Below are 27,400 nucleotides of genomic sequence, written 5' to 3' on the forward strand. Positions count from 1 at the left end.
ACAATACGATGATGTTCGGATACTTGGCGTATCGAAAGCCTGCCTTCGACTACTTCTGTCACAGCCCGGTTTATAACTTTTTCAGTAGTTCCGATATGCTCAGGCATTATTCTAAAACAATAATACAAAAATCTGTTAAGAAGCCTGCAATATCTAAATAATGCAATTGATCAGTAATCAAAGTAAACCCTTATAGGCGATCAATGACACGCCATGCCACAAAAACCGAAAAAATACAAATGGCCACCATGATTATGATTTGCAACAAGAATCGATGCTATAGGCCGATACATGCCTAATTCAATGAATGAACACGAACGCAATTATTAGTGCTAAAAACGAAGATGACCTAAAAAATAAAATAAGTGCAGCTCTAACGGTTTTCCATGCATGGTTTAAAGAAAATAATTTAAAACTTAATACAGATAAAACAAGCATCTTGTCGTTTAAGAGTGATCGCAAGAACCACAATAAACTTGAATTCGTTTTTGATAATGAGGTCTTGTGTTCTGTTGAAGTTGTCAAATTGATCAATTTCTTAACTGGAAACAGGAACTGGAGCAAATAGATAAATCAATTAGTTCCGCCTGCTACGCTTTAAGGATCCTAAGAGAACTCATCGGAATATACCAATTAAAGGCAGTATATTATGCCTTGGTTGATTCAAAACTAAGATATAGTATAAAATTCTGGGGAGCTACTTACGATTATAATATAAAAAAGGCTTTTATACTTCAAAAAAGAGCACTTAGAATAATGGTGCGGGAACCTCAGTGGGTCTCATGTAAAGATTATTTTAAAAAACTAGAAATTCTTACTTTGTACGGATTTAGTCAAATCTCTGAAAACGAGTGATACAGAGGATGCTAGGATGCGTAGATTAGCAACAAGGACAAAGAACCTAAACCGCCCTTATACTCCCAATATTAAATTAGCAGAATACTGTGCTTGCTACCAAGCTGTTAAAGTTTTTAATAAATTACCAGTTGAACTCAAATCTATTTGTGACCCCGAAACATTTAAAGTTAAGCTACGTGCGTTCTTACTTCAGAAATGATTGTATACTCTTGAAGAATTTTTTCAGTGTGACATAGGGAATTAATAATAATATTACATACCTACTTAAATTAGTTAATTTGTATGTATATATATTTTCAATTTTTTTTCTCTCAATAATATCTTTTAATTAAATTTTTACTTAAATTTTTACTTAAATTTTTACTTAAATTTTTAATTTAATTTTTACTTTTTAATTGTTGACATATTTCTTTATTATTTATAATTGATTAATTCATGTTTATTTTGGAAATTTCTACTTTTTTTGATTACGTCTTATTAATATTTTATTGGTGGCTATGATGTTTGTTTTTGTAATTTTTTTTGTGCATGTGCCTAGTTTTAAGATTTCAAACACAATGTAATATTGCTCTTGAATAAAAATGATGATGATGATGATGAATTCCATAAAATTTATGCATTTACTATATAGAACATTGTACATTAGAAGTTATACAGGCTATTAAAAGTACACAAAAGGAATACTTACATATTTTAATTTTTTTCCATCGATCGACGTGCTTGATCCCACAGACACAAATCACAAACTGACAGTGACTTGCCAACCGTAAAAAGATTCCAAAGAAAGCGCAATATTCGAGTTTGATCATGAATTAGTAAAGTTTTTATCAAAGTCAACCCAGGATCCAAATTTACCCCATTTCACGGTACCAGTCAACCTTTAGGCCAAACAGAGAAGCAAAACATTAATAAATATTAATAATCATATTATTTCCCGATTTGACCAAATTACATCTTATGACTTTTAGGTTTGCATTCATTTCTGAGTCATATTGTACGAAATGGAAGAACGGTAAAGATGGCACAAGAGTGACGAAGGATCCGACAAATAAACTCAATCAGTCCCCTGTGGTCGATCCTCTGCCTACTTCAAGACGAAAAACAAATAAAAAGTCGAGATTTAGGCGCTCACTACGCCTGAAATTAGATACGACATAACAACTATCATTACTATGAGCCTAGTGTTGTTAAAAGACTAGTCTTTAAGACTTTTGAACCTTAACGACTCGCGAACCTTTAAGGCTCAAGCTTTGAAAGCTAGAGCGTTAAAGGTTTGCTTACAAAGCTGTTTAGAACCTTAACGACTCAAACTTTTTATGACTTGTCAAAATGAAGTCTTTAAGACTCGGGCCTCATAGGGAACTCTAGCTTTTTAACTTAAGCTCAAGCCCCCGAACCTTAAAAGCTTGTGTCAAGCTTAGAGCTCATACGTTGAGCTCTCTTTGCAGAAATTATTTTTGTGTAGAGAATTTACGAATATTATAATATACCTATCTATATCGGAAGAGTAACTTAACATCAGTTAACGCATTTACTGCCTGCAACGTATACCTACAGGTTGGACCATTTAGAACCGTGATTCCATTTTCTATGAAACTATATTTTAAAATTTTCCCGTTGCGTTCCGTCATATATGAGTGAGTAATAAGAAATAAAAATAAAAGTATTTAAAAAAAGGTTTTTTTGTTTTTGCTCGAGCACTCTTTGTTTGTTCACATTTCACAACACATACCTATTCATACCAAGTTTCAACTTTCTAGTACTAGTCACTGAGCCAACCCGCGGACTGACAGACAGACGAACGGACAGACATGGCGAAACTATAAGGGTTCCTAGTTGACTATACGGAACTCTAAAAACGCGATAAGTCATAATTATCTTTTTCTGTTTTCCCTATTTCACAGAAACGTATTAAATTTCACCCTACCCTATAGCATAGGTTGATCTTATTTGTTAAAAGCTTTTACTTTTTGCTCCAAGCCTTTACTGCTAAAAACCTTACAGACTTAAACCTTCAAAGCTTAGGAGGCTTTAAAGCTTGAGGCCAAAAGACTCGAGGTTTCTTTGCTCGTAAGCAGCAACACGAACTCTTAGTTCGAGTCGTTAAGGTTCCGAGGCTTTAAGGTTCGAGGCTTCAACGCTCAGCAGTCGCGACTCAAGTCTTGTAGTTTACGCCTCAAAGCTTAAATCCACAACACTATATGAGCCGCTTTCGCCTCATATTAAAAAAAATTGGCCATGAACATGTCGGATAATCCTCTGTGTAGAGTAACGTAGTTGCCCGTTTAAATAATCAAACGTAGAGGAATAGCTGTGACTGATATACAACAAATTGTGTCAAAATATTTTTAATAATGGAAGTATCCAGAGAGGAAAATGAGGACTACGTTTGTATTAAAAGGCGATCGCACGAGTCCTCCACTTTCGTCTTAAACGTCGATACTCGTATTTTGATTATGAAGGCAGTTACAATTGTGTTTGAATATAACTATAAAAGTTCTAGTAAATAGGAAGATGAGAAATTTGGGATTAAATTAAGTTAGCCAAAATGTATTTTGTCATCGGTTCGATTTAGCCGACGAGTGGTTTAAACCGTACCATCAATTAAAGTTACACACATAAAAAATTTGCTTATAATTCACAAGTACTTGGTTGTTTCCAAACCAATACATATCCAATACTGCCAGCCCCGATGAAAATCAGTTCGTCTAGATCCATATAAATATTTTGTTTATTCTAATAAATTTCACACATATAGATCAAATGACTCAGTAATGGAAACCATAATAGTAATGTTTATTCAAAGCTTATTGAAAAATATTATATATTTACGAATGCACAGGCAGATTAATAGCTGTTACGTACATCAATGTCCTGCACTTTTGCATAAGCATTATGAAAGCGTGTGTGTACTGGACAAAATTACTGCTTAATGTTATTTTCAGGTGCCGCTGTGGCAATCTATATTTATTTTTTTATTATAAACTGCTAAAAGAAGAAATTAAAAAATAAAATTATAAATTGAGCTGCAGTTACCAGTAAAAATGTTTCATTGACACTGTATAGTTTGCTATTTTTTGTTTACATCCATAAATTATAGATGTGCGTCAATTTACCTCAGTACCAATTTCAAGATACCTTGGTATAGGAGAGTTGAAACAGACTGGATTGATGCACAAAAAAAATGTTTTTAAATAGTTCTAAGTACACTATGATATTTCTGTTCTGGGTGGTAAATGGTTATGAAATGTTCTATTATGATAGAAGATGATACATGATGATAAGTTTCATAAATATTGCTTTAATACAACAGAGTAAGGATCGAAAAAGTAAAATTAGTTTAAACTCGTCTTGGTCAGTTAATTTTCATCCATCAGTTACAGAAATAGATGTCAAAAATTATAGAATTTAAAATAAAATTATAGTCATGGTTTCCAGAAGGAGGTAGGAATAAAAATGAATATCTCATTTGCACTAAACTGGCGCTGGTTACCAAGTTAAAATGCAACTGACTGCATAATGTTTTATGAGGTGGAATATTTGAGTCTTTATATCTACATTTTCTTGAACTGGTGAAGTGGAAGTAATCGTTTATTTTTTCCAGTGTCTTTTTATTTTATTTAGAATATGGGTTTGATACTCGCTAGCTCTAAAGCACAGCCTTTGGCACACCTTTATGTACGATAGCGATATTAATATTAAATTGGTATTGCCTTTTTGTTACTCAATAAGTCCCTTGTTCTTATTTTAGGGTTCCGTACCCAGAGAGGACCCTATTACTAAGACTCCGCTGTCCGTCTGTCCGTCCGTCGGTCCGTCTGTCTGTCTGTCACCAGGCTGTATCTCATGAACCGTGATAGCTAGACAGTTGAAATTTTTAGAGATGATGTATTTCTGTTGCCGCTATAACAACAAATACTAAAAACAGAATAATATAAATATTTACATGGGGCTCCCATACAACAAACGTGATTTTTTTTTGCTGTTTTTTTCCGTAATGGTACGGAACCCTTCGTGCGCGAGTCCGACTCGCACTTGGCCGGTTTTTTTATCTGAGCAGTGTTCTGGATGGAGAATCCTGGCTTCTCATGAATTGGCGTAGGCTCTAAGTTAATAATGAAAGCAACTGCCAGTCACTTAGGCGCGCCATCCTTATTTAAATAAGCATAAATTTTCCATCCTTACATTATTTTTGTGAATAATATAAGACTGTGACGTTGCCTTCACCAAACCTGTCGTTATCTAAGCCGTAGCTAATTTGGCCTGCTTTTTCTGTGATTACTGAAGGATAGGGTACAACTTTCTCATATTAGGCCAGTCGGTAGCAATCGAATTCTATGTACGCCCCGCTACTGATATTTTTTAACTTTGATTAAATTATAGGGGCGTATCTCTGTAGAGGCTTGAAGGGACATTCGGTGCACAACCGTGATACCTACATGCTTCGGGTAACTAGTTGTGTTTACAAAAAGAAAACTAAATAAATAGTGGGTCCCATAATTATATGCCAATTTGATATCGGCGTACGATCCCGACGCAGGTTAAAAAGCGGGCGTTGCGCGTCGGACCGTGTAATTTGCGTTCGTGTCACATCACAAGGTAAACCGTAAACTATTGAACCGGCAATATTGACATTACCTATGTATTGCTACCAGAATTTAAATAATTTGTTTGATACAAATGTGGTGGTGGATGGGCTAAAACTAATTGTGTGGTTTATCGAGATGGGCTTCCCTTTGTTTCGGCGTATTTACTTTGTTTTACAGTTATAATATATCGCACTTTTAGTTACTGAGGCCGTATATCTGTTAATCGTTACCCGAAGGAGATTAATTTTATTATTATAACGTTTTTAAAGCTTTAATTTGAGCCTGGTTTAAATGGATAACTACTTGAGATTTGACTAAATAGTTATTAATTATTTTTTATTACATTTATGTTTTATCACAAAGTGAAATTACCTATATCAATTTTTTATTATAATGACGCAAAGAGATTTAGAGATGTTAAAACATATGATATAGCTAAGTTTATAAAAATGATCAAGATGCCCCAAAAACCGAGTTTTTAAGATAGCTTTTGTTATCGAAAATCGCTTGCGCTGCGTACCCATAATGTTTTATTAAATGTCATTCACAATATAATGAGGTGCGAAGGATCTAATATCGGCAAGAGAGCGCTACAGAAATATGTGCGAAGTGTTATGGAGTGGCGTTGTAAGTCAATGAAGCGGCAAATGGGGTGTTCTCGCTGCTCCAGCGAGGGCACACTCTAATAAATAAAATTATGCCTCAGAAATTACAAGAATACGCGCGCCGCCAGCGATCCCCAAGAGATTGGATCTTGAAGATTTTCATCGATATCCTCAATAATGAATCTAATAGTGTCTAAGCTTTGAAGACGTTGGGACTGTGTTGCGGCGAAAAAATGAAATCTTGCCAAACGAGAACATGATGCCAATAACGCAGGCAATTGGTGAGACATAGTTATTTGTTTGATTCGCAATTTGTCACAGGATAAAGATGCGATCTATCGTCTTGTTTTTAAATATTCAAATTTCGACTTTATTACATGATAAAACTGACTAACGCAGGTTCACTGTTAATACGCTATATAAGTACAATAATCTGTCTCTGGTAGTCCTTATTAGTCGAACTCAAAGGCATGACCTTGATCAAGCATGGTTTACTTGGAAAATATATCGTTTTTGTATAAGTCGACGATGAAGTATTATCACTTTCGTCGTGCCTCACTATATCTGCTCCTGTAGGTGGGATAAATCAGGCCAGCTTATGTGCCGAATACAGTTTACTCATATCAGTTTCAGCTTTATTACATTTTGGGCTTAGGTTAGAATCTATGTCTGTGTCATGTTGTATCACAGGGGATTGTCTCCAAGTCTGTGTAATAAATAATATTATGTGGGAGAAATTATTGTGGCAACAACCCCTACATCGGGAGCGAGCGGTGTTATTCCCAACCCTTCGTACAGTAATAAAGTGAGATAGCTTATATGCTTAGCATTAAGGCGATACGTTTCGCTTAAATTAAGACCAATTTGCAGTGGTTTTGCTTGAATATGGATTTAATTTATAAGCGCGTGAATGATATAATTTGAACGCACAGGTAATAAAGACTAATTCGATTGACGATATCTTGTGACGAGACGTGGTGTTAACCGATATATCATTAAAGTGTCATTTATCTAAATATAAAACACACAAAGCCCAAACGTCTTCTATTTAGTTAGTTTCGTTTCTATATAAGTACATTTACACACCAGGTACATTACTACACATTTTATTTTCAGGTGATTTATATTTGCGTTAAAAGAAAACGTTTGCGTTTTGGTTCCTAGTAAGTAAGATACGCACTGTTAGTATGGGCTAGTATGGATGTACTGTTGAGTATTATCTCCGTAGGGTGTATGGGTACTTGAACCATAGATAGCTATAGCGTTCATCATCTTCCTCGCGTTATCCCGGCATTTTGCCACGGCTCATGGGAGCCTGGGGTCCGCTTGACAACTAATCCTAAGAATTGACGTAGGCACTAGTTTTTACGAAAGCGATTGCCATCTGACCTTCCAACCCAGAGGGGGAAACTAGGCCTTTGTTGGGATTAGTCCGGTTTCCTCACGATGTTTCCCTTCACCGAAAAGCGACTGGTATAAATATCAAATGATATTTCGTACATAAGTTCCGAAAAACTCATTGGTACGAGCCGGGGGTTTGAACCCGCGACCTCCGGATTGAAAGTCGCACGCTCTTACCGCTAGGCCACCAGCGCTATATAGATAGCTATAGCGTTACCCTGAATAAATCAGATGCCAATCCTATTCCACCTTAGGTTGCCGACTAGGCTTTACCCAAGGCCAGGAGCCATCCTGCATCATTCACGATAATGGCCGCTATGTCGCGCTGCCTAAATGTAAATCGGCCTAATTTATACGAGCGATAACGTCGCCGTCCTGCTGTTAACTGTAATTATATTGCCAAGCGAGGACGTGTTGATCAAAACCCCTGATAAATGCCGTCTGACAGACCGGAGAAACTGGACTTCAGCTGTTTATAATTTAATTATGAACTTGTCAAAGTGGACCATTTTTGTGACACTTTATTTACGTGATAAGTACTTTAGTGTTGTTTGTTTCAATTAATTGAACATAATTATGTTGGAAATAAGATATTTTTATTCTGTCTTCTCAAATTATACCTACAACATGTCGAGCCATCTTTTGAGAGTGGGTTAGGTTAGGCATATACAAATAAAGCATTAACCTCCGTGCTATTGTACCAGGGGAGCCTAGCCAAGATGACAATCGGTGGCAGAAAACAAAACGAAACGCTGAGACGAAAATAATGTACCTATAGAAATGAAAGCGTTTCGTTTCGTTTTCTGCAAACGATTGACATCATGGCTAGGCCCCCTGCAGTGCATTAAAAGGCATTTGGCATTGACGTTTAGGACTATATTTTGTCTACCTGTAGATGGGTATTCAGAAAAAATGGTACCATTTACTTTATCTGAATATTCATTAAATTTTGGGTTATTTAGACCAAACATAGATATAATTCCGTAATAGATGGATACAGTCTACGGAAAAACGTGCCTCGAAAATCACAAAAATTTGATTCTCGATCAGATGGCGCCACTAGTTTTGGCCTACTCTCGTATAGAGGGCGCTGACGGTTTAGTTCGTTATTTATAATTTTAACGCATATCAGTGAAAGAACATGGGCCAAAATCATATAAACATAATTAATGCAAATAAAAAAATCATTTATTTATATTTAAATACATTTTAACGTATTTTTATAAATCTTCATTTTTAGGTTTAAAGTAAGTCGATAGATGGCAGTGAATTTACAGTAGTTACAAAATTTACTGAAAATGCGTTACAAAACTGACATTTTCTTGGGGACATATTTTTTCTTTTTAAATCGTAAGTCCTTGTGATTCAGAGTAGAAATAACCCAAAAGTTGATGGATTTTCGAAAAAAAAAAATGGTATACTTTTAAGTAAAAATGCCCAGATACATGTTTTAACACTACATAGGTAGGTATTGCACAACACATTTTGAGCGATTCAGTTTGACAGGTGGCCATTAAATTCGAGTGCCATCCAAATAATTTATTAATCTAATGACGGTTCGGCTATTGCCGCATAAGCATATAGACAATACTCGAATGGACAATCTATTTGAGTAATTACGCGTTAAGGGCCATTGTCGGCCATCTCGTGCAAGCGAAATGAGCCTTGTTCACTGTCAGCCCGTTATGTGCATGCTTTTGGTGGCCAGCACACATGCGACGGTGCCCTGGAGTGTCTTCAATAGCCCTCCTTACAATTTTATTGCTTTTGTGTAGAGAGCGTCATAGCCCGCGGATCCTATTTACAGAAACGGGAAATGGAAAACCTGCTACATTTTGTCTTATTAACTTGAACAACAGCAATATCGAAAGGCTGTGCGAATTCTAACTTTTGGACTTGAGTGAAACAGTTGTAAAACAGATATTAATCAAAAGAAAGCTTGTACAAATGAAACATGAAACGCAGTTTAATTGTAACAGTAGATTAGTTAACAATCTCGAAACCAAACTCTGACTGCGGCTTATCTGGCGCCAAATGTTTCAAAGCAACTTTTAACGAGTTTAAAGTTGGGCCAAGTGTAGTGCACCCAAAGAGTAGCGCCGTCTTAGCTTAAGATTAATTAAACAAATGCACGATGGCTCCGTGAACCACTCCGACATGTCTCGGGCTGTCGTCGCCAACCTTTCCCTAATTAAAGCCATAAATCAAAATTCAACCGGTAAGAAGTACGAGTATAATAACGAATAACTAAGCGAGACTACACAACTTATTTCCATGGATTTCTTTCTTTCTTTCTTATTTTGCAATCGAGCTTCACAATGAATGGAGGTTCTTATGGGTATTAGTTCTGTTATGACTTAAAATAAAACTTTGCTATTCATCATTTTGTGTTGTTGGTTACTATGAACAAAGATAGATATAACTCCGTAATAGATAGATACAGTCTAAGGAAAAAACGTGCCTCGAAAATCAAGAAAATTTGATTCTCGTTCAGAGGGCGCTACTAGTTTTGGCCTACAGTCGTATAGATGGCGTTGACGGTTTCGTTTGTTATTTAACAATTTTAACGCATATCAGTGAAAGAACATGGGTCAAAATCATAAAAATAATTAATGCAAATAAAAAAATCATTTATTTATATTTAAATAAATTCTATCGTATTTTTATAAATCTTCATTTTTAGTTTTAAAGTGTGTCGACAGATGGCAGTGAATTTACTGGGATTACAAAATTTACTATGACAGTACCGCTCTAGTATGTTACTCTATGCTATGAAACAGGAATATGCATTAGTATTCAATATTTCCCCCTTATCTTATATTATCTTACCTTATCTTATATATGATACAATCATTATCATACAAACAGTCTAATTTCACGAATCGAATGAATGCCTGCAAAAAATAGCAGTATGATACATTTTTTGCCACTGTATACCTATCTACTCGTAATTTAAGTTTTCAGAGTAGGTGACTAATAGGTGTATTTTTGAGGTCTTGACTATATTATTCAATATTCTCATGCCTAATATTTTACATACCCGAAACAATTTTATATTTTATAATTTTAACACCTTTTTCGCACCGTTTCTCTCTTTTCACCTAAAATTGATATTCTTATTGTGATGAGATGATACAGATATTACACGCGTCTATTCCATACAGGCGGAGTTGTGATCTCAATGCATTTCACGATATATTGTTACGCTTCTCGGCGTTCCAGAAATTGGGTCACTGAATTCACTTGTGAGCTTCTCTGTTAACTCCAATCAAATATCTTAAAATATACACATAATATATATATATGAAGTCCAAAAGGGGTATTAAACTTTGTCTCTACCATGAGCTGCCGAAGTAAATTTCAATTACTTTCAACCAACGCCTAGAGAGACTGTCGCTGGGTGGTTGGATCAAGGGTCAGATGCAGAGGGCGGTAATTTTGGACACGGCGCGTATAGTAACATCGGTTCCTCACTCTGCGGCCCAAACCGGTGTGAAGTAAGGCACGTATAGAAAACTACACGAAAAATCACGTGAAAACGTTTGTGACTCATGGTACCAGTTGAAATTTTAGTTCTTTAGGTGACCGGTAGAGGCACTGTACAATTACTCCATACATTTTCCTTAACGTTCTCGCTATCGACTGTCATTTACTTAACTCATTGCAGACACACTGGTCTAGGGGAAAAATGATAAGTTTACATGCATCACAGCTAAAGCAAAATACCTATTGCATTTTTTGAAGCAAGTTGCCATTAGAAAATATCTGCACAAGAGTACCGAAAATAGCTTGTTTAAAACTGAACGTACGGAACAACGGATGTAGGAAGCTGGGCAAGTTTACGACTATGAAACAATCCGGTAGACTTGCAGCATTGAATTTGTTTTCGACCGATTCCGCCAGACTATTGCGTAGTTCACGACCGGCGCATACTATATTAGGGCATTTTCACTTAAAAGTGTACCATTTATTCTTTTTCGAACATCCATCAACTTTTGGGTTATTTAGGCTCAGAATCACGAGGACTATCGATTTAAAAACAAACAAAAAATGTGTCTTGTGTGTGCATCGGTTCGCCTTAGTTCTCTGCCCGTTATATAAACCTTTATTGACAAGAAAAAGTACTGGCTACCGGGATGAAGTAACGTTCAGTGAATTCCGACATTAGCTCGCTCTAACTTCTAACCAAGTTCTAGACACTTTCCATACTTTGTTGCCACTTTGCCTACAGTAGAATTGTTTGCCTTTTCCAGATTATTCATCTAAGGTCGTTTATCGGTTTAATTAATAGTACATTACTACAGAGGCTGGGAAGTAAGTGAGGCCGGATAGGTATAAGGCTGACAACCCCTTTTTACGCCGATGTATGTATAGTGCTTTTCTCAAACATGAAACAAGTGACAAGCATACGGCCCGCCTGATGGTAAGCAGTCACCGTGGTGGTATTACATGCGCGTTGCCGACCTTTTAAAAACTTGTACACTCCTTTTTTGAAGAACCCCAGACTGTAGACCCTCGGGAAAAACCTCGGAAATTGATATAAAAGAAAATTTGCAACCCCCTACTATTATTAGTCAAATGTTTATTTCTTTTTCAACCGACTTCAAAAAAGGCGGTTATCATTTGGACCGCATTTTTGTATTATGTACCTACGTTACCTCAGCACTCCGTCATTTCTAATCCGTTTTGAATTTTTTTCAAAGTAAATAGTATATAGGGATAACATTTAATTTTATCCTTTTCGAAGTCGTTTTTTTAAGGTTAATTTAGTTTTTTTAAATTTTAGATTATTTAGTTTTAAGTTTTTGTTATGTGTGACAAAAATGGGATCATCTTGAAAATCTTTTTTGGAATAAGTTTTTTTAAAGATTAATCATAATCATTAAAGCTTGTTAAGGTGGTTACGTTGCGAATCCCTTATACGAGTAAAATTTCACTTAAACGCTTGTGATCTAAAAATTTTTATACTACGTCGGTGGCAAACAAGCATACGGCTTGCCTGATGTTAAGCACTGCAGTCTCCGTAGCCTATGTACGACTGCAACTCCAGAGGAGTTACATGCGCAAACTAACGAAGCGAAAACTAATTGACTACGTATTTAATTTGTATGGTCATTGTAAAATTTGTTTAAGTTCCTTATAAACCGCTCATCACATACATATGAGAGAGTTTATTTAGATAATTACATATTATTGACGCGCCATGAAATATGTAGTATATACATACTTATACCAGCCAAAGCTATTGTGTTCTAAATTTTTATAGGTCATATCGAAACCGACTGTGGTCGCACTCATTACCCTATGGGGTTGAAAGGAGGGTGAGGGGGTGAGGGCCGCGACTTCGTGGCGACAGGCGGGGGGAACGGGAATGTAATATCAGTAGAGTAGTGATATTGCGGTTTCCAACTCGAATGATCGTCTGCAGTTAGTATACAAGATACATCGAGGTAATTGTGTGAGACAACGAATACTTATTTTTATTGTAACTAAGCAGTCACTTTACGTTAAATAGAGCGTCGGAGTTTCAAGTTATCAGTTTATAAGTGTTCATTCAACTGTAATAACTTAATTGTATGTAACTGCTACAAAAAACGCGATAAAAAATAAAACTGACTATTCAAAGTTTTTCCATATTTCTACAGTAAAAGTGTATTAAATCATGACAACAATTCACTTTTCGGACTTCACAACAAAGACAGACAACAGCAGATGCAAAATACTGGCAGAGGGACACGCGGCACTTTAATTGCAATGTGCTCGTTAGCACTGATCCGATTTCCCGTCCCGTGCTGTTTTTATCCCGATATTCTGTTGAGTGACGCTTCCGATTTTGTCGGCGATCGGTCGACAATTGGCTATCTCTTATTGGGCGATACAGACAAATGAAATCAGTTTTATCTCAAAATTTTAAAAACTACATATACAGTGTGTAAATCCAATACGGGCGATAAATTAAACCAGATATAGAATTTATCCGTATAATCATTAATTAAGAAGTGTTTTTAAATTACACCGTAACACCGGCCATGTTATAGTTATTTGTTTTACAAGGGAGCAAAGTTGTTGTTTAACCTCTCGTGATGCTAATATTGATACCCGAGCCAGCGAAAGATCGCAAAATTTAACCACGAGCATAGCGAGTGTTTCGAAAAGTGGAATCTTGAGCGCTGCAAGGGTTTCAAAGCACGAGGGTTAAACAAATTTTGCCTCTGGAGAAACACAAAATTTTTGCCACACCAATCCGACGAAAATATTAACTGTAAAATATCAAACAAAATCAAATCAAATGAACGTCATTAAATATTTATCATTAAAAATCATCATTTAAAACTCAATTCTACCAGCTAACATAAGGAAACAACTCAAAATTTTGCGCCAGATGTGGATAAAATGCAACTTTCCCGGTTTTTGAACAATCAAGACAGCCAGCTGGTGTGATGAAAAATACTTTTCATTATACTTGTGAAGAAAAAAGCAAAGTATAAGCGAAATAAATGTTAAATACGAAAAGATTCGACCCTCATTTTGTTTATTGTATGACGTACAATCGTGAAATAATTGTGTAATAGTACATTGTGCAACAAGGGGGGTAAGTGAGATATTGGAAACGAGGGTATTAAAGACCCGAATTTGCAATATTCTTACCCCCGTAGTTACACACAATGTTTTTTATCACACTAGCGAAGAAAAAACTAAATTTTAAGCAAAATAATTCTTAAATACGGTGACATTTCAAACATTCGTCCGCCATATTGTCGTTATTTGACAGGTTAGACATCAAAGGCAGTGAAGGCATAGACCCATCCGGCATTAAGCCACGATTGAAAATTGTGTAAAAATATTTTAAACGGCTTTTAAATTCACTCCAATTAAATATTTTTAAACATAAACAAAAATATTAAATTATAAACGTCAGCATTTTAAAACTAATAGTATTTTATACAATCGTGATATAATGGAGAGCTTTTCAGTCAAGTACCGTGTTAAGGCCACGAAGCTTGCTGAGTGGCCTTATTTGGGTACGAGATCGAAACGCTTGATTATATCACTATTGTATACAATACTTTTTCTACGAGTCAACAAAAAGAATACTTTAAACTAGTAGAATCATATAGGTGAACAAACCAAAAGTATACAGCTCAGATATGCGAGCAGCCGCGGGGCCCGGCGGTTTGGTCAACGACACCTTCTCGTAATTCATGAGGCCCTGGTACTTGCTCCTTGCTAAATTCAATTTTTAGAGTTTTTTCTCGATGTTGGCCACTGTACCCTATGGAGACTAACAAGCAACGCTAATCTGTTTTCGTAGTCTATGGATGTTGCTATATTAAGGGTGTCACATGCTCGTTTCTGACTTATGAAGCAATTATTTCTGCTATACAACATAAATAAATAATTAATTTGAGCTATCGTTTTATTTCGTCCTCTTGACCGCGCTCTCTCTGTACTATTTTGTTCATGTGTTTGGGTTCTTGATAATCGTATTGATAGTAAAAGTAATTAGTAATAAAATATTACTTGTACCTAAATTAAGTCAAATAAGTTGTAGCTAGAATTCAGATAGGTAGTGTCAAATGCGTGTAAGCGAGTGCAATAACAAGAAAGTGTAAGTAGTGTGACAGGGTAAGGCCGCCCCGCCCGCTGCGGTGACTCGTTTCGCAGGATCATTGTTATTTATCTCGGTGCCTCCCTGCCTTTATTCGCCCGTGTCCGCCTCGCTTTATTTGTCTTCAGGTTCTGAGGGTACATTAACGTATTTTTCTTCTCTATTAGGAAGACGGTCGTCGGCTCACCTTCAAACTTTCTGGAATCCGCGGAACCCTGCCGTTGTTTTGTTTGTTTTTTATTTCAAAGATAAGTCAAATAAAAGTTGACGATTGATTGTATTGCAGGAGAAGTCGTAATCACATGGAATGGGGAGATGTGGTGCGTTAAAATCAGAGTCGCCGTTTACGATTGTTCTCGTGAAATTTCCGCTGTATTTTTTTATGGATTAGCTATTTATAAGTTTATGTGATCGTGTTATTCTGTGGAATCTTTATGATAGCCTGTATAACGATCTATCTGTTCCAATGAAGTTCTGCTATATTATTTTTATTGTAGAGCATTAAATATATTTAATTCTCCGATGTTTTATTTTTAAATTATACAGTTACCACTTTTAGGCACTGCAAGATTTTTTTGAGCAAAAGCACTCCATGAATGTTTGTATGTGATGTGTGTATGGTTCTATGTTGAAATGTAAATGACAAACATCGGTACAAGTAAACGCACGGTGATTCATGCAGCAATAAATATGTGAGCACTATTTCAGGACGTCCTTTGCCAGTCACCCGTTTAACACGGCTGGAAATTGCCCGTGATGATATTAACCTGAATAACCTGGATCAACATAATTTACATAATATCGCCGTGGACTGGCTGCAACTAGACGAATACATAGTGATATAGACGATTTAGACTTCAAACACATGATTATTTATAAACCTAGTGGATTTCTGCCAGAAAAATACTTTGTAAATACTTATAGTGATTGTAACAAAGTTATATAAAAATATATTTATTACGTCTTTGCGGTTTACTAATGGGCCAAACTTTTGAAAAAGTATCACACCCCAAACTATTTTACCCAAATTATTAGGTATTTCCCAAAAAAATATTTGGCAAAACAAATTCGCAATTTCACAGTTAACAAAACTCGTTTTTGGCAAGTTATTGTTTAACAAATAATTATTTGGTCAAGCTTCATTTTACCAAGTATAGTCAAATGTATCGTTAGGCATAACTAACATTTGACAAAATATTGCATGGCATACGATTTACATCCCAATAGAGAGCCTGTATTATTTATACTTGGCTGGTATTTAACTCATCACCGAAGGGCTAAGATGGCCGGCTCTTTATCATTTGTCACCATGCCTGTCACGTTCTTACTAATATATAAGTGCGAAAGTGACACATGACATGACAGGTGATAAAAACGCGACCATGATGCCGCTGCAGATATAGTAAAATGTAACGTCAAAAAACAAAATGTCGCAAGAGATCGAAATGCCTGGAAATCTGCCATCCGGAATCTTGTGCTCCACATAGGAGGTCACGACCCTCAGCACTGAGGAGAACGAAGCAAGGAGGAGGAGGGGAACGTGAAATACCACTTTTACTACCAAAAAAATTGGAAATGATCGCCAAAATTAAAACTCCATTTTAATGTGAAATGATAACCAAATTTGTAACATTTTGCTATCCTATTAAAGCAAATGACACTAAACTAATCATTGTTAACCCAAAAATAGTAAATGATCACCAAAATTAAAACTCCATTTTAATGTGAAATTATAACCAATTTTTTACATCTTGCTATCCTATTAAAGCAAATGACACCAAACTTATCTAAAAGACACTGCTTAGAGACGAAGATACAGTAAAATTAGTCACAATAAAAGCTCCATTAACGTTGAGGCAATCTCAAAATTAAATTATCTCCTGCAATAACAGTGGGGTATTACGAGCAAATTGCCAGAAAGAATCCATTCTCGTGGATCGGTTGCATGAAAATTGCAACAGCCGGCCAAAGCGGCAGCGAAGCGCACAATTATAACGAGTACGAATAAATCAGAATGAGTTGTGGCATGTTATTAGGGTTATTCCAGCACAAAATAGGAAGACGACGGGCAGCTCGATGGAAAGCGAGAATGCCTTAATGGCATGTTCTTCGTATTTGATGATTAGTGACATTTCGACTAACTTCTTTCAAGATTTACCTAACCGATTGTGGTAGCAGTAGCGTTGGTGGTCTTCCTTTATTTGGTCATAAAACGAGATGGTGAGTAGGGAAACTGGCAAATACGTATTTACATTCGTTTAAAAGTTAGTAACTAAACGCCACTATATGAGATAACGAAACTCAACATAACTAAGTATTTGTCCCCAGTTTAACGCCGACGAGTTCACAAACACACAAAATAAGTGGCCATGTTTATCCACAAAGTGAAACGCTGGATAAAATATTGTAAGTAAACAGCAAATTTATCCGACTACTAGTTTCGTTAGCGCTATCGATAGTATTTGTTTATCTAGAATATACGATTTTAAGTACAATCAAATTATCCGAGATCCTCGCAGGAGATCTCATGCCCGTGAATACAAATAGATGCTTAAGGTTCTTACCTCTTCGCAAATTATCTCCTGGCTACCTACAGCACGGCAACGTAACCTGAAACAAGGATTTTGTAGGTAAGTCGTTATCCTAAAATACGTTAGGTACTTATTATTATGTGCTTATTTTAATAGATAGAGAGATGCACATGAAAAAGTATGTCTGAAAACATGTCAGGCATTTTGCACTGTTTATTATTTTGTACATTGCGGTAATGTTGAATATTTTAAATAAAATCTTTAATGAAATTATTTATATTAAATTATCATTATAAAATTTCGCATATAAATAAATAATAACACATACATAAATAATAACTATTGTTAAACTAGCTTCGGTATGCCGATTTGATAAGTACTAGCAGGACGATAACGTCATAAACTACAAAAACAAAACAAATTAAGGAGTTTGTATGTATGTATTCATCATACACATGTTACTAATTTGCAATCTTATACTTTTTTGATACTTCGTATTTTATTTCCTTAATAAAAGTAAATGTCCAATTGTTTGAAAACAATTTTCCAAGAAATTATAACAACTAATTGATCTGTTAACAAATGAATCACTTTTACTGTGAAGCGGGCGAGTATGTAACAGATATAGTGCATAATTGTTTTCCATCGTATTTTCTCGGGAACGTTCGTATTTGTCATGCTACTTCTGTCAACCTTAGCACTTTTTGTACCAAGACTGACTGAAATAGCAAGACACGTTCGTACGTTTCCGTGAAAATACGATGGAAAATAATTATGCACTACATCTGTACTCGTAATTATTGCAAGTTCCATCAGTGTCAGTCGCCTTGATAAAATAAATGAGGGATTTAACGTTCTAATCGCAACAGCAATACCACCACGATATTAACGTAATTTATTTTGGGCTTATGAAGAGTTAGGCTTAGTTAGCCTATTAGGCTAGATGACAAATTTTCATTAATGGCACTATTCGATCAGATGTGTTTATAGGATCAAATGTCTATATGGAACCCATTGTATGAAAATAATACAAAAGTCAGAATGTCAGAAATGATAGTCGAAGTCCGACAGTCGTACTTCACTCGCGAAACGGTTCTAACAAAACGATACAACGCCCATCTTGCAGTATGGACAAAACGAGAAAATTGCGTTTTTGTCCGGTGAAATGTTGCATTTATGTATATTATAGTTGCTATACCATTTTTTTTGGATTAAATGTAAGGAATCGAATATATATGGTACCCTTACTTTTTACCTTTTTGGAAGTTTAAAAAAACTTAAATTTTTGTACTTTCAGGTCCTGTATTTTTGTATTATATCCATATATTATTTCAATATCCATATTATTGTGATAAATTGCTCATTTGCTATCTATTTTACTAGATTATGTTATAAAATTCAACATGTGTTGTCATCCCTATTAAGTAGGTACGTTACGGTGTAGAATACGTCAGTAATAATTTCGCCGCCTCCTGCGAAACGTAGCTTAAATTACCACGAAATACTGATAAATTAATTTCATTGGATATAAATCAATTTAACGATTTGCATTGAGTAACAAAATCCATTAGGTTAATTCAGCTTCGTATAGGAATGCAGTAACAAGGGAGGCGGATGCATGACAACTAGCTAATGGACGAATAACTGTTATTTTTAAAATATCCTATCTTTTCGGCGCGTTGTTTTTACTTACTTAGCAACGGTGTAAGGCTGTGTCTGTGTTTCTGAATAAATAATTGATCCCATTTTTCCACAAAAAGGAATAACAGATTTCGTTGTGGTTTTCTGTAAAGCATTTATGTGATCAGCGGAATTCAACATTCTATATTTACAGTTATACGCTTCACTCATAATCATAATTTTTAAAACAGCAGTTTGTTTTCAATAAAACGCTTGATAAAGGAAATTTATGGTTAGGTTACATGTAGGTAATAGTGGACTATGCATTTTTTTTACTAATAGTTTAAAACAAAACAGTAATTCAATAAGGATGCATAGGTTCTATCTTCATGATATGAAACATATTTGAGGGCACTATAAATGTGTAATTACAAAAATCGTGAATTTTATTAAAATAAATAAAACCTCTCTCTAGCCTTCTAAGTCTCAGAAGCTTAAGTTTTGTCTTTGAATTTTGAACCTTGTCTTATTTAACAAAAATTAATTTTAAATTTTGGAATATAGCCTTTATAAGGGCCTCTGGGACTTATGGGGCCAGGTTAAATGGACAAAAATTGTGCATAATAAACGGCGATGGAATATAAATAGATTATGTGGCTTTCCGAATTAATAATTTTATATGGGCTGACATGTAATGCCACAGAAGGCCGCTGTCGTACTAAAGCTGTCAAATTCCGCGCAGCACAGTCGATTCGTTTTCAGCACAGTAGCCGTGGGGTCTTTTTTGAGCTCAAGTCAGTCTTCTATAGTTATTCTACTTCGTTGATAATAAACAAGTCTTTATTTACGTAAAATATAATCTCTCGAAACTATTAACTTATTACAATCATACATTATTTGCAAGATATTTCATGGTAATAATAAATTATGATAATCATCAGACTACGTGATCCAGACGAAAACCTTTTTAGTCGTATTTACGAGCGGATAGGGCCTTGGCCCTGCTCCAATCGAACCGAGGCCTGGTGACGTCATCTGAGAAAAATAACTTCCCTCGAGTAAATAGGGCACTACTATCGTGATTTACCAACGGGGATAGATAGTCAAGAGCAAACAGGGGCGGTTTCATTACTCTTAATTTGTTTGGTGTGTTACGCGATAGTCTCTTAAGTCTTATTTAATCTTGTAGACCTGAATCTGCAGGCGTTATTCCCGGAGAAATATATTGTTGCTAAAGTTAATGCCATTTATATATAGGTATATCTTAAATCAATATTTTATACACAGTAAAAGTTGATAATATAATTTAAAAAACTAAAATATACGTACATTTTTATTCCTTTAAAACCATATTCTATGTGTTCAGAAGGGCCGTATTTTTCATAAAGATATTTAGAAAAGTCAATTTTCCTCGATACGATGGTTTGATTGATGTGTTTTATATGGATTAAAGATTAAATGGGAAAAGAAGATTAATTTCGATAAAAAATCTTAATGAACCAAAAATAATGTCACAAGGAAGTTTATCGCGACAATTAATTATAATTCCGCAGACTAAGAGGGGGAGTAGAAACTTTTCTTGTCATATTTAGTATAAGGTTCGGAAAAACTTGTATATCCTCTGCAACCCTACAGTATAAAGTGAAATATGTTAGTTTTAGTATGCTTTATATAATAACTATTTGATTATTCTTAAATAAGTAGGTTAAGCCTAAACACAAACAGCGTAGTTATTGAATGTACTTACTTGGAATTTTACCCGGAAAGCGTTCTTTTTTCAATAAGAGCATGATTTCTGTATGAAACAAAGTTTTTCTATTAATTTAGCGCAAACGAATATTCGAAAGTAGATAAATGCAAAAATATTTATGTCGTAATAGTGTGTAGTGACTTAATTCATGCCGATTGAAGTTTGTATGAAAATCGAACCACCTTAAGTGAATGTGGCTGAGTATTGGTTGGATTGGATTGCGATGCGGACGTAGCGCCGGTCGCCGGCCGGTCGCGGCGCGGTACGATGCCGTGCCGGTAAACAACGCTCGTTCGGGCGGCAGCTGCGCGCCTGCACCCGACGCGCAATATCCCTCTTACAAAATAAAGGAATTCCCCGCGACGACAATTGTTCGCTTTCCTTACCCCTACCCGAGAAATACAAACGCACGCCTCCGAATGACTTTACAAAAATTTGCATGGTACCACTTTTTTTCTCTATATTTTCACGTTCAGAAAAGCAATTTTTGTACGTCGCTCGCGATACGGAACGCGGGAAATTGCACTCGTTCCTCGGCGAACGGAGAAAACAGAGCGAATGGAGTGGCGCATTGTAACGCTTGGAGGCGGGTCATTGCTTTTCGGTGACTCCATTGCCTCTGTTGTGTTTAAGACAGTTCAATAATGGTAAACGATTGAACTACTTTACAGTGCATAGCATAGATACGTATATGTATGTGTGCAAATAAATTAGTTCTGAAAATTTGGCGAAGCGAGGAGTGTGCCGAAACTATCGAAGTGGGTGAACACATCTGGAATGTTCAATCAAAGAATTTGAAAGTTAGATTAAAACTGAGTCAATATTTTTTATACACAAACCGCGGACAATAAGTATAAGGCAACTAGGCAGAGTATACAGTGCCATTAAGTTGATTTACAAAAAGACTTGCACTGCAGTCGGTGTTATTCACCAATGTTGGATTGAATTAGTGCGAGCGCAGCCGCCCGCCGCCCGCGCGGCAAATTATCTTCGTTACCGGGGACAACACGGTAATTGTTAATTACTTTAAGATACAAACTCTCCTCTTTTCCCTGCAATCTGATACTTGTTATAATAGAGACGCTACTTTTATCATTAATTCACAGACTGAACCAATTGGATCGCTTCACAAGGCGTTGTTTCAGAGCTGTTAAAAAATCGACAAGTGTATTAAAATTAGTTTATAACAGCTTTCAGAAATAAAATTATCACTTTCAGCGCGTTTGGATATTTTACTAAATATAATTGTCCTACGGAGATTTTTCATGCCATTTAGATATTTGCTGTCTACGGGCTACCGAATGCTACGCCGTAGCGTCGTTCAAGGGCGCGAATTGTTTATATTTAGGGCTTGCATTCAAAATTAAAATAAACATTGAAAGTTTTTTGTAATTTTATCCTAATGTGTTACGTAAATATTATGAAAATGCTGTATTATTTTTTATTTTTACCTGTGTTGTACAGGTATCGGAGGCTATGAGAAAAAAAACTTTTTTCTCATAGCCTCCGATACCTGTACAAGGTATCGGAGGCTATGAGAAAAAAAACGCTTGCCCAATTCTGTCCCACTACGCATAAATTCTGATTTAGCCGTTTTTAGGGTTCCGTAGCCAAAATGCCAAAAATTCATCCTATAGTTTCGTCATGTCCGTCTGTCCGTCCGTATGCCACAGCCATTTTGCCAGCTATGTTTTTGTTAAAACGAAATTTGGAACATAGTTGAATTTTGTGAGCCGCTACTTAGTTTAGAATTAAAAATTAAAATAAGATATTTTTAGGGGCTCAATCCCACCATATATGTACCTAATTAAAAGTATAAGTAAGTATTCTACATTAAAATCCTCGGGCCTCAAAATTACCACTCTTAGCAAAAGTTAACTTTGCCCTCTTGTTGCACAAATAACTATTTTAGTAAAACCAACACGTGGCACATCAGTCGATATCGATAGGTTTTTAAAAACAACTTTAAGATTTCTAAAAAGTTTTTTTTATTAAGTGAATTCTTTTGAAAATAATCGCTTCGAATACGTCCTTTAGCTTCTGAAACGGGCGTACAATTTTTTTTAGAAAATATAGCTTAATAAATACTGTCCAAGAATTATTTTTAGGCAAACGAGCAGACGGATAACCTGATGGTAAGCATCTTTTCAACATGATCGGAAGTTCTTCTTTTTTTTAAAGGACGTAAGTGTCGCCTAGGTACGCCCTTTTGCTTGTGTGGCTTTTTCATATCATATGAAAATACGGAACCCTTTATTATGCGTGGCCCGGCACGCACTTAGCCGGTTTTTAAGGTATTGATCTTGTTGCGATACGACCTTGACAACCACTTACTTCACTGATACTGATTTGTGTACGCTAAGTGTACTGAGGAGTCGTGTCATGAGGTATTTTTCACGCATTTAATGAAATACGTGAGATGCACTGCGAGTCGTATCAACATATGAGTCGTGTAACTCATGTATATAGGCTAGATTTACCATCATTCCGATATTAGCAATGAAATTATAATTTAAGTACGAGTAAACTTGGCCGCCACACTTCGTGTCTCACGAACTTCGCTGACAAACAACGATCGTAAAATTTTATTGTATTATGTACTAATTATATATTTATTTTATTGTAGCTTTACAATCAAACATTTATGACTTAAATAAAATGGTTATGACAACGTTTTCAGCAATCCGCCGTAATTAATTTAATAGCTGAACATGCAATGCCGTCAAATTGTGTATCGATTAATTTTGCATGCAAAAGTGAGCAATTGACGCGTATTATCGGACAGATAAATAGTCTTGTGTTTTATACGCTCACTTTAAAACGAGATTCAATAATGCAATAAATGCCTATTTCATGATACACCAACCCTGGTCTTGCGTGTCCAATAAATAAATAAATTAAGAAACATGCTAGTGAACAAAGTGTATTACGATTTAACAGAGTTCTTGAATGATAGGTGGCCCTAGTAATAAAAAAATTACAGACAGTCATACTCGCGTGATGCAATACAAAGCATATAATGTATATATAAATAGTAATGTTAAAACAATTAATTGTAAAAACTGGAATAGATGTCATATATTAAAGAAAAAGTGACGAAGCCCTCCAGTGGTGAAGGCCGGATTCGAACCGGCGTCTTTAGCTACGGGCTGCAGCTCTCCGCGACCGATTACTCGGGAGACGAGAAACTACCCTCGTTTTCGGCATTATTGTCAAATGATGGGTTGCACACAGCACTCACTACGTCATTCGCTAAAGGATCGTCCACACTGACCAACGGCGAAGTACGTAACACAGTTTTCCAGCTTGGAGGCACTGACCAACCACAATCACGGTTAAAATTCGGATGACGACTAATTTCAATAGCCTCCCGTACTTTCCACTGAATCACGAGTTTTTCTCTCGCAATAACGAATATAGTGAGTCGAATCCTAGTCCAATACCCAGCCCGGTTTAAAATATTTAATATATCAGTGCCTTACGGAAGTTTTGTTATTAAAAAAGTCTGTTAAAGTTTAAAACTGATTAAATACCTAAGTACATTTATTAATAATACTATGTTACTTTATTTGCTGTAAGATGAAGTGTTCACAACGCGTTGAAACCAATTTTCTACACTTGTTAGCCGAAGTAGTTAGGTAATTAGAATTGGTGTTTGCAGACCGAAAATCAACCAAAATTAAACAGCTATCACACTAATTTACCAATACCTAGTCAAATCGCGACTGTAGTAACTCCAATTCTGTTTTAAAAATATTTTCAATGGTGAAGATTGATCCATTACACCAGGTGTAAACGATTAACGATTATAAACGATTTCTTCATAACAATCTGGATTTAGATTGCTCGCGATCAGAGATGAGCGAAGCTCGGCGAGCGGCCAGTTAGGCCGACCTAATTTCTACACATTCACCATTAGCCGTGTAACCGTGAAGTACCCGTGTCAATTGCCTACACGTTAAACTGAGAGGCTCGTGCCAAATTTGGAAAAAAAAACACATGACTCTGAACAAAATAATTCAAAATGAATGTACGCTACCATTTTTTTAACAAATGAAAATGTATCAAAATCACAAATAAGTAATTTCTACTGGGATGTGATAAAAATTGTTCCTGGTATTAAATTTTATTTTAAAGGCATATCACTAGCTTCCAACGTAAAAATTATATATTTTTTCTCTCATGGCGTAGGTTATGTATAAAGGAGTTTATGGTGATTAGAATAACCTCTTTGGTTTCTAACATAATTGTATCATGATCATGTCCACGGCTATGACGCGCATATGCGTCACATCTGCTAAATTGGAAACAGACAGACTGGGGCTGTTTAGTAATGTATTGCATTGTAACTAAATTCAACTTCAATCGTGTGATGATTTTGTATTAAGAAAATACGATTTGATGAAAACTTCTAATTTCCCTTAACGAACTTTCCTCTTACCTCCTTATTTATGTGCTATAGATAAATTTTTTCCTTCATCTCGTATACATTTTAGAATTTAGTATTATGTAACATAACATAATAAATAGGTCGTCGAGCAAATCTTTCAAATGCAGCAGTCCTAAAAGTTACAGCAGGATCATGTCAGTTTTCATTGAAATCTTCCTAGAAGTAGATAAAGAAAGCTCTACGCAAATGGATAACAGTGTTATTTTTTGTTTTTAGTAAATATATTCATAAATATTATTATAGCTCAAAGTGATCCATAAAGGAGCGATTCCACCAGTGCGCGGCACAAGCATATTCAGTACAAAAATACATGTGCCGCACACTGGTGGAATCCCGGCCTTAGAGTTCCTTTTGTCCCTTTTGGGGAACTTAATCCTAAAATTGGTAAGTAATTATTTCAAATGGCATTCACCTGCCATAATGCTGACCTGCTGTGATTGTGTCATGCGAGGGAGGTGAAGAGATAGGCCTGAAGTCGCAATTAGTCGCGATTTACGACCGAGTCGCGCGGCTATTGCGCAACTATACTTCACATTATATGTTGATTAGTATTTGGGATCTGTCATGATTAATATATTGTATGTTTTTAAACTAATGTACCTACTCATACATTTGAAGTTACTGGCTTGCGACTTTAACTATACCTTAGAGTTTTTTTCAATAAGTAAGTACTATCAGAGTTTTTTTAATAAGTAGCATTTTTTAATATGCACTTGACTGACTAACCTGTAAGTAACATATACCTTTATAATTTTAGTATTTTTACGTTTGTATCAAATGAGACCAAATGATGAAATATAAATAACATGCATATTTTTAATAGACATGCTTTGTGCTACCAACAATTCAATCTGTTTAAATGCGAATTTAATTGAATTCATTAATACTTTATTAACCGCTGGCGCGGTCTAAAATGCTTCATTCGATTTGTGGTCAATTACTATTGCTTAATAGTACTTAGTTATCTTTAAAACTATTAAATGTATTATCAATTTAATTTGTTTTCTTATGAAAACTTTCAGGAAAAACAATACTAGTTTTCTACAACACTAGTAAATATCTAAATATGCGTTGTGTTGGGTTTATCAACGCCAAAACTAATCAAAATGTTTTCTTTTTTACAACTAGTGACATTTTTGCAAACAAACAGAAAAAATCTCAACTAACTGTTGTTGACTTGTTATTTGGTTTGGCCTATAATCCTTTAAGTTCGCGATATCGGCCGTCTGGCGTCAAGCTTCTCCACTATTAATTCTGGCTTGTGTTAATTGGCACCCAATACCTCTAGTTTTCGTGACCTTTTTCCGATAAACAAAATGATTGCTCTATTCCTCGAGTGTGAGGGAGAAGGCTCGATAAACCGAGCGTGGATCGGCAATAACTCGGTCCATTGTTTGTTGGCGGCTGACTTAATAAGTTCCCCGAATTTATTATGATTTGTAGGCTCCCTTGTCGTCTTATTACGCGGCGCTTAGCCATACTCCACGGATGGTATTCTCATTGCAAAAAATACGGAGCTATTTTTTCATATTTTATGACCACACTCGAACTGTTACTTTACTTGAATAATAAGTATATACAAATACAAAATTATTTATTTTATAAAACAGAGTACATATAATTTGAGGGATGGTGTCTCCGGGTAAGCAATATTTTTGCCTATGTTGGTAGGCACCGCTCTTCCGTGATTATTGATAACTAAGCTAAGATATACTATTTACAAACATTTACTACCTATTTCCTGACTCATGACAAATTTTTATTAATGGTATCAGTCGATCGGGTTTGTTTTTGAGATTAAATGTCTATATGGGACCCATTGCATTAAAGCAATACAAAAGTCAGAAAAGTCCGACAGTCGTATTTCACTCGCAAAACGTTCCTAACAAAACGATAAGTGAACGTGACGTCAAGGTCACTGAGAGCCCATCTTGAATGTATGAAAAATAAGTAAAATTGCGATTTTGTCGGTGAAATATTGCGTTTA

General features: G+C 35.6%; 1 protein-coding gene across 2 annotated transcripts in view; it reads right to left on the minus strand.

The window, feature by feature from the left end:
• Positions 1-27,400, minus strand: part of LOC134740986 (protein muscleblind) — a 496,603-nt gene that overhangs the window by 244,186 nt on the left and 225,017 nt on the right. For both annotated transcript variants that reach the window (XM_063673685.1, XM_063673684.1), the window contains one exon: positions 17,627-17,672. The gene's annotated coding sequence lies outside the window, so the exon portion shown is untranslated. The remainder of the gene's footprint in view (positions 1-17,626; positions 17,673-27,400) is intronic.

Source organism: Cydia strobilella, chromosome 4 (genome assembly GCF_947568885.1).
Source record: "Cydia strobilella chromosome 4, ilCydStro3.1, whole genome shotgun sequence".
In the NCBI taxonomy this organism is placed as follows: domain Eukaryota; kingdom Metazoa; phylum Arthropoda; class Insecta; order Lepidoptera; family Tortricidae; genus Cydia; species Cydia strobilella.